This window comes from Sorghum bicolor, chromosome 8 (assembly GCF_000003195.3).
Source record: "Sorghum bicolor cultivar BTx623 chromosome 8, Sorghum_bicolor_NCBIv3, whole genome shotgun sequence".
Lineage (NCBI taxonomy): Eukaryota > Viridiplantae > Streptophyta > Magnoliopsida > Poales > Poaceae > Sorghum > Sorghum bicolor.
In genome coordinates, this window is record NC_012877.2 from 8679011 (window position 1) to 8685719 (window position 6709).

Genomic DNA, 6709 nt, shown 5'->3' on the forward strand with positions numbered 1-6709 from the left:
GCATATCCATCTCAGTGATGTTTCTGAAAGATGGTAAGATGGTAATGATCTACTATGATGTTGGACAGCTTGCTCCTCCATTGTGTGAAGAAAAAGCTTTGCTCAAATGGGGCTTTGCTTTTCAAGGCAAGAAGTGGGTGTGGTTGGTTGCCGCAAGATCACTCAAAGTACATTCCATTAGAAGTAAAGGTTATAGTAATGAAATGAAACTATGATAGGGAGTCGTTTGTCTGCCCCGTGACTCATTTTGATCTTAGACAAGTGGCCTCATTTTGATCTCAGACAAGTACTTGCCTGGCAGTAGCTAGCAGATATATGATTTTACTTCAGCTTTATGTAAGAATGATTCAAGAATCACCAGGCAAAGGAGTTGTATATGATGTTAACATATTGTATCACCACCCGTTGCAAGCGCTTATCTGAATAAGTTTATGTTCAACGGTCATATGGATGTATGTCACTCATGTGTTTGTGCATTTTCATTTATGTGAGTTCCTTGTGGTGATTCTGATGGCACTGTTTTTTTTGAAACCTGACACACTTTCCACTTGTACATTTTGATTAATTGGTCTTGTCTTTCCACAATTTATTGATGAATATTTAAACAAGATGCTCATAGATTAGCCAAACAAGTTTGGTAATTTGCATCTCAATCTTGTGCCTCTACCTAATAAAAAAGTTATTCTGGTATTTCTATAATGTATTATGCTTTGAGTCCTCCAAAACACACATTGAAAAAATTCTAATCCCGTAGCAAAACACGAGCATGAACCTATTCGTGAATTTATGAGCGCACAAAGAACCTATTCATAGTTTTATTTGTGCACAAAAAAATATTAGAGATGTTTTTTTTGCCGATATAAAACATGTTTTATGGCATCATAAAAAGATATATAGCCATGCTTTCCATGACTATGTTAATTTCACAAACTTTGTTTTTTGGATCAAATGTTATTTTAACATTGGTATTTAATTTTTACAGTATTGTTATCTTATTGTGCGATCCATGTGTTTTTAGTATAAATTCATAGCTATTCGTAGCAATGCATAGATATGCTAACTAGTATAGCTAAAAAAAAACAAAAACTAGTCTTCAAACATCAGCTGTTCCCCGGTCAAGGAACTGCTCCACGCAAGATTATACTTCCATACTCAATCTTCATGCACCCACAAGGCTAACAGCATCTATTGTGGCAAATTCTTCTTATGTTTTCCTTACAATTGCAAACCCGACATCACTACAGAGATTCAGAGGACTCGATCTTGTCATCAGTGTACAGCCAAGTGGCGATGTTTGAGCGCCCTCCAACCAATGCCATGCCTGTAGAATCCTTCTAGCTAGTCAACACTCAACAACGTCAAGCGCATCATAAGGTTTAGGCCTTGCTTCCTCATTGTCCTTGCCCTTTGCAGTAACACCGAGCACACGGCGTCCAGCAGCTGCAAAGTTTCCATCTGTATCAAAGGCTCTTCCTGCATGTAATATCATTACTGCAGGAGAAACCTGCTCGGCTTCATCAATATTTTCTATTACAGTCCCCTTCTTGTAAGGCCCAGGACAGCCTTCACTTGCCATCACAACAACTGTTGCCAACTCAGGCGACCAGGTTAGCGAAACCTTGCCTAGCTAGTTTTCCCTGACAAGCAGCAAGCAGAACACCTGTGCCAAGTTGAACTCTAACCTCATCATCAGAACCTGAGCCAAACAAGATGAGTTACTAGAGATGAATTGACCAAAAGTTTAGTTCGTGAACATGATAACTATAAAACCTAATGAGTTCATAAAAATATAGTTAGCCTTTCATATTTATTTCTTTTAAGAGACTAACAAATGGAGTTTTGATACTGCAGTGGATACGTTATTAGTATTTCCAAAAGACTTTTACCACCCAGAAGGCCAGAACTACTAGCATTCTGCAAAATGTTACTTGAAGTTCAAAACTTGACGGGTAGGAGCTAGTGGCGAAGCAAGAGCAAAATTAAAGGGAGTGCATTTGGCTCATGGGTGCATAGACTTGTATTATTGAGGGTGCATATATGGTGAAAATCTAGAGAAAACCACTGTTTTCACAAAATTTAGGGGCGGGGGGGGGGGGGGGGGTGTTTGCATTTGCACCCCCTAATTACTACCTATCTTCGCCAACTGTAGGAGCAGACTGCACCACTACTTTTTAATTAAGAGGATGCAGGGTTCAAACCTGGGTCTCCTGACTGAGAGCAAGCTCCATTAACCAGTTACCCATGAGAGCACCTTAAATGTTACTTGAAGATTAGATAAAACTTTGTGCATGTTGTTTCCCAAATGTAAATTCAAAGCTTGAGATTCTGTTTTTTTTTTCTTCATGAACCATGTGAAACGACCAAATAACCATGCAGGTAGTTTAGCATGTTATTACTAACATCAAGATATCAAAATATGCATATATAAATTGGGTACAATATAAATCCTGTAGATATTGAGGACCAAATAATGGTCTGGGTATTATATTCTGTAAACATATGCTAAGTTAAGCCAATAATGATAACTACTTGTAACGCCCTAAATTTTGCAAGTTTTCAAATTAGGAGAAATTGAGTTAATTATGTATTTTTGTGAGCATTCAAATTTAAGAAAAAATAATTCTTATTGAAATTAAAATCCAATATAAGTTTAGAAACATGGTCTTTTGCATTAGTGTTGTGCATATGTGTTTATTGGATGAGTGGTTTTGACCAAAAATTCAAAATTATTCAAACTAATTTTAAAAATGGTTTTGAAAAGGTTTTGAGATAAAAAAAGAAACAAAAAGAAAAACTCTCCCATATGCTTTTGGCCCGAAGCCCAACTCTATCCCTATCTGGCCCAACCCTCTCTCTCTCAGGCCCAAGGCCTCAGCCCCACCTCACTCACCCGCAGGCCCATGCCCTCCTCTTTCTTCTGGGCCAAGCCCCACTCTTCCTCCTCCCTCTCTCGCTTGCGGGCCGCGAGCAGGCCGGCCCAACCCGCACCCCCTCCCCTTCTCCCTCACTGCCTCTCGGACCTGCTTGTCAGCATCTTCCTCCCCTTCCTTTCTCTTTCTCCACGTTGTGTCCATGCAAGCGTGTACGACACCCCCATAAGGCATGCACACTCTTCCATCATCTCGTTTCCCATCTATGTGATGCAAGAGCCCTAGCCTTGCCACCCTAGCTCCGTTTTGGATCCCCTGCTGCATCAAGGTCTTCAACAACTGCGTGTCGAGCTTCACTGTTTGACAATGAAGTTGCCGAGTCTTTTCTTCTGCTCTCTCTTGTCGCTGTCTGAAAGCCATGTTAACCATCGCTGAAACACATGCAGGAAGCTACCACCCGCCATCTCTTGTCGCCGGTCCTCACCAAGTCCCCCTCGCTTTCGATTTTGCCCTAGGTGAGTTCACGAGGACTTCCTCTAGTTTTCCATGCTCCCGGATTTGAGTTTGGTACACCGTAGCTTGTTCTTCGCCAACTCCAGCGAGCTCTGGCTATGGCGCCGCCGTGTTTGCCCTGTTCCGGCCGTCGGCAGCCATTCCCCCTCCCCAGATCAGATGTTGTTCGCTCGATTAAGATCCAATGGCCAAAAACAAAAGTTATCCCTTCGATGCCAGTTTTCCTAAAGAGCCCCTACACTTTTTTCAGAATAGAACCTGCAGTCCAAAGCATGTTATAGAATAGGTTTTCTGTTTTCAAAATTGTAAAGCAGCTTTGTTGATTTCAAAAATACGTTTTCACAAATTACAAAACTGCCACTGAGTTTGTTTTAGCCATAAAATGTTCATTTTAACTCCGATTGGACCCATTCAAATTGCATTAGATTCGTAATCACAAGATCTACATGTTAGTAACCTTGTTTCACTAGTTTGAAACCTTTTAATTTTGTGACCCTATTTAAATAATTTCTTTCCTATAGGAAATCCTAGAAAATCCATATCTTCCCCGTTTAGCTCTGATTTTCATGATCTTTACATCTGTGAGATTATAGCGATGCATAGAATTATTTATAAACTTTTTCACATTGTTTTGCTACTGTTGGTGTACTGTTCTAATTGTAGCTTTGTTTGCTTCATGTATGTTTAGCTCCGATTTCTTGTGTGTTGATGACTGTGATCGAGTATAGACGGTGAGCATTACTTCAGTGATCAAGTTCAGTCCTTTGAGAACCAACAGAATTAGCAGGAGCAGCAGGAAAGCTTTGATCAAGGCGAGTATAACATTTGTGTTTTCTTTCTATGACCATGATCTTGTGACTTGATTAATGTTTAAGCAACAAACGATAAAAACGACTTTTTAGCAACTTGAGGATTTGTCTGAGAATGATCACTGGGATTGACAGTGCAACCATGAGGGCAATAATGGCTCTGGCTTTAGCTCAGTAAGAAGATCTTTTCTAGCTTATTGGAGGTTACCCGTGTGGCACAAATGGGGGATAGCAGACTGTGGATCCCTGCGTGGTAGAATCACACAGACTGACTAATGAAACCTATCGGCCCTAACTAGTTAGACAAACTTTTGAAAGGCTTCATAGTGATCCCTACCGACCTTCCTTAGTAGTGGGTTAAGAGGCTGATCACCTCGGACGAAAGGGTAAATCATGACTCATGGATAAAGATATACAATCTTTGTAGAGTGTTTAAATTGGTATACTAGCTGTGCTCACATGCACGAGCGTCCTTGGAGATTCATATATTAAGGGTGATGATTCTTGTTGTGTTAAAATACTAATTGTTTATTGTTTTATGTTCTACATTATTTATGTCATATTGATCATGAGATTGTGGCATCTGTATAATCTTATTGATATACTTGTGGAGTTCGATATGGACTCACTCTTGCTATTTTTCCCACACATCAGGAGGAGTATTAGGCTTGTGATCAACCAGTCAGTTGGATCCTGTTGAGTGAAGTTAATACCCGAAGTTTGGAGTTATCTTCCGTTGTTTGCTGTCTAAGGTTATCTCTGATTTGTTATATAATTTATGTATTGTCTTTTGATATTACACCTCATTTGTAGCTATGTATGAGATTTGGCTTCTAAGACTCACATATGGTGTATATCTGGTTTTGTCCTTAAAATTGGTTATTACACTAATAAAGAAGACCACAAGCCTGGCATTCTGGATCTCCAAAACTTACATTATATTCAATAAACTTAGGAGCCTAGATTTCTTCTGAATCATAAGCCCAGCATATAACACACCTACAAATTTACATCCTTCAGTTGCCATACCATTAACAGTAGGGAGGATTATACTTTCCATTACTTTTTTTTTCAGTTCTTCAGTCACCAATGGAGCTGGCGAGTATGCACCCATACCACCTGTATTTTGACCAACGTCTCCATCACCAACTCTTTTATGGTCCTGGGCCGGTTCAAGAGGCAGAGCAGTTTCTCCATCTACTAATAATACAACGAAAGAAGCTTCTTCTCCCTCTAAAAATTCTTCAATGATGGCACGTAATCCAGCAGAACCAAAAGAGCCTTCAATCAGCATAGCGTCTTTGGCTTCAAACGCCTCATCTAAAGTCATAGCAACAGCTACACCCTTCCCAGCAGTGAATCCATCAGCTTTAACAACTATGGGGGCTCCTTGATCCTCTACATATTGTTTAGCATCAGTATACGCAGAACACAAGTAGTCAAGTTTCAACCAATAACATGCTTAATAGAAGGAAATATCTAACATGGCCCCTAGATCCTCAACAACATCACAAAATTATGAAGAAAAACATTAGAATCACCTCTGAACATGCTTAAATATGAAAGATGACAAACCAATATTTATCATGTAAGCATCACTAATCCAGATTGAGATAGATATTCATTGGACATGACAAAAACTTAATGACACAGAAGCCCTGATTTGTTGTGGTGAGAGTATTGAGGAATGAAATGATAGGTAATACCATTTGCAACATAACACCCATTAGTACACAGATGCTCTAAGCTGGCGGTGGTAAAAACTTTCCACAACCCATTTTAATTATCGTGCGCTTGTGTTGTAAACTTGTACGGCGAGGATTAGAAACCGCCTATGTAAATAGATTAACACAGGCGGTTCACATAACTGAACCGCCTGTGTTAATGCTCCATTTACACAGGCGGTTCAGTTATGTGTACCACCTGTGTTAATCTATTTACACAGGCGGTTTCTTAAGCAAACTGTCTGTGCTATTCTTTCTATAAATACCCTCTAGCCTCCATTCTTCCTCCTCGGACAGAACTATTGCTAGTAGCCACCTTCCATTGGAGGCCATCTTGGAGGTCTAGATTTTTCAAAATACAAGGGAGGAGGTTTTGATCTTCATTTCTTGGAAGGAGGGGGCTAAGAAAGGTTAGTTCATATCTCTAATGCCTCTTTTTGTGCCCTCTTGCTCAATTGAGCTACTTTTTGATCTAGGGTTTGACCATGAGAGGGAGAGAGTAGACTAGCTAGGTATGCACTATATTTGCTCAAATGAGGTAGCTTAAGATGGTTAGATGATGACTCTCCTCTTCCCATTTCCATGTTTCTTTCTCTACTTAGTGAATCCAAGAAATATATATGTAGGGTTTCCATGAATGGTGTTTTCATGCTCGGGAAGAGAGTGAAAAATAGGTTTTCTTTTTTTGTTTTTTAAATTATATTGTTTAAGATGTTTTTTTATGTAAATTTGATTTAATTATGCAATATGTATTTTTCATGTATGAGGTTGCTTAAGATGGTGAGACGATGCC

At 39.5% G+C, this 6709-nt stretch overlaps 1 pseudogene; it reads right to left on the reverse strand.

The window, feature by feature from the left end:
• On the reverse strand, positions 1343–6249 carry LOC8084778 (annotated as a pseudogene).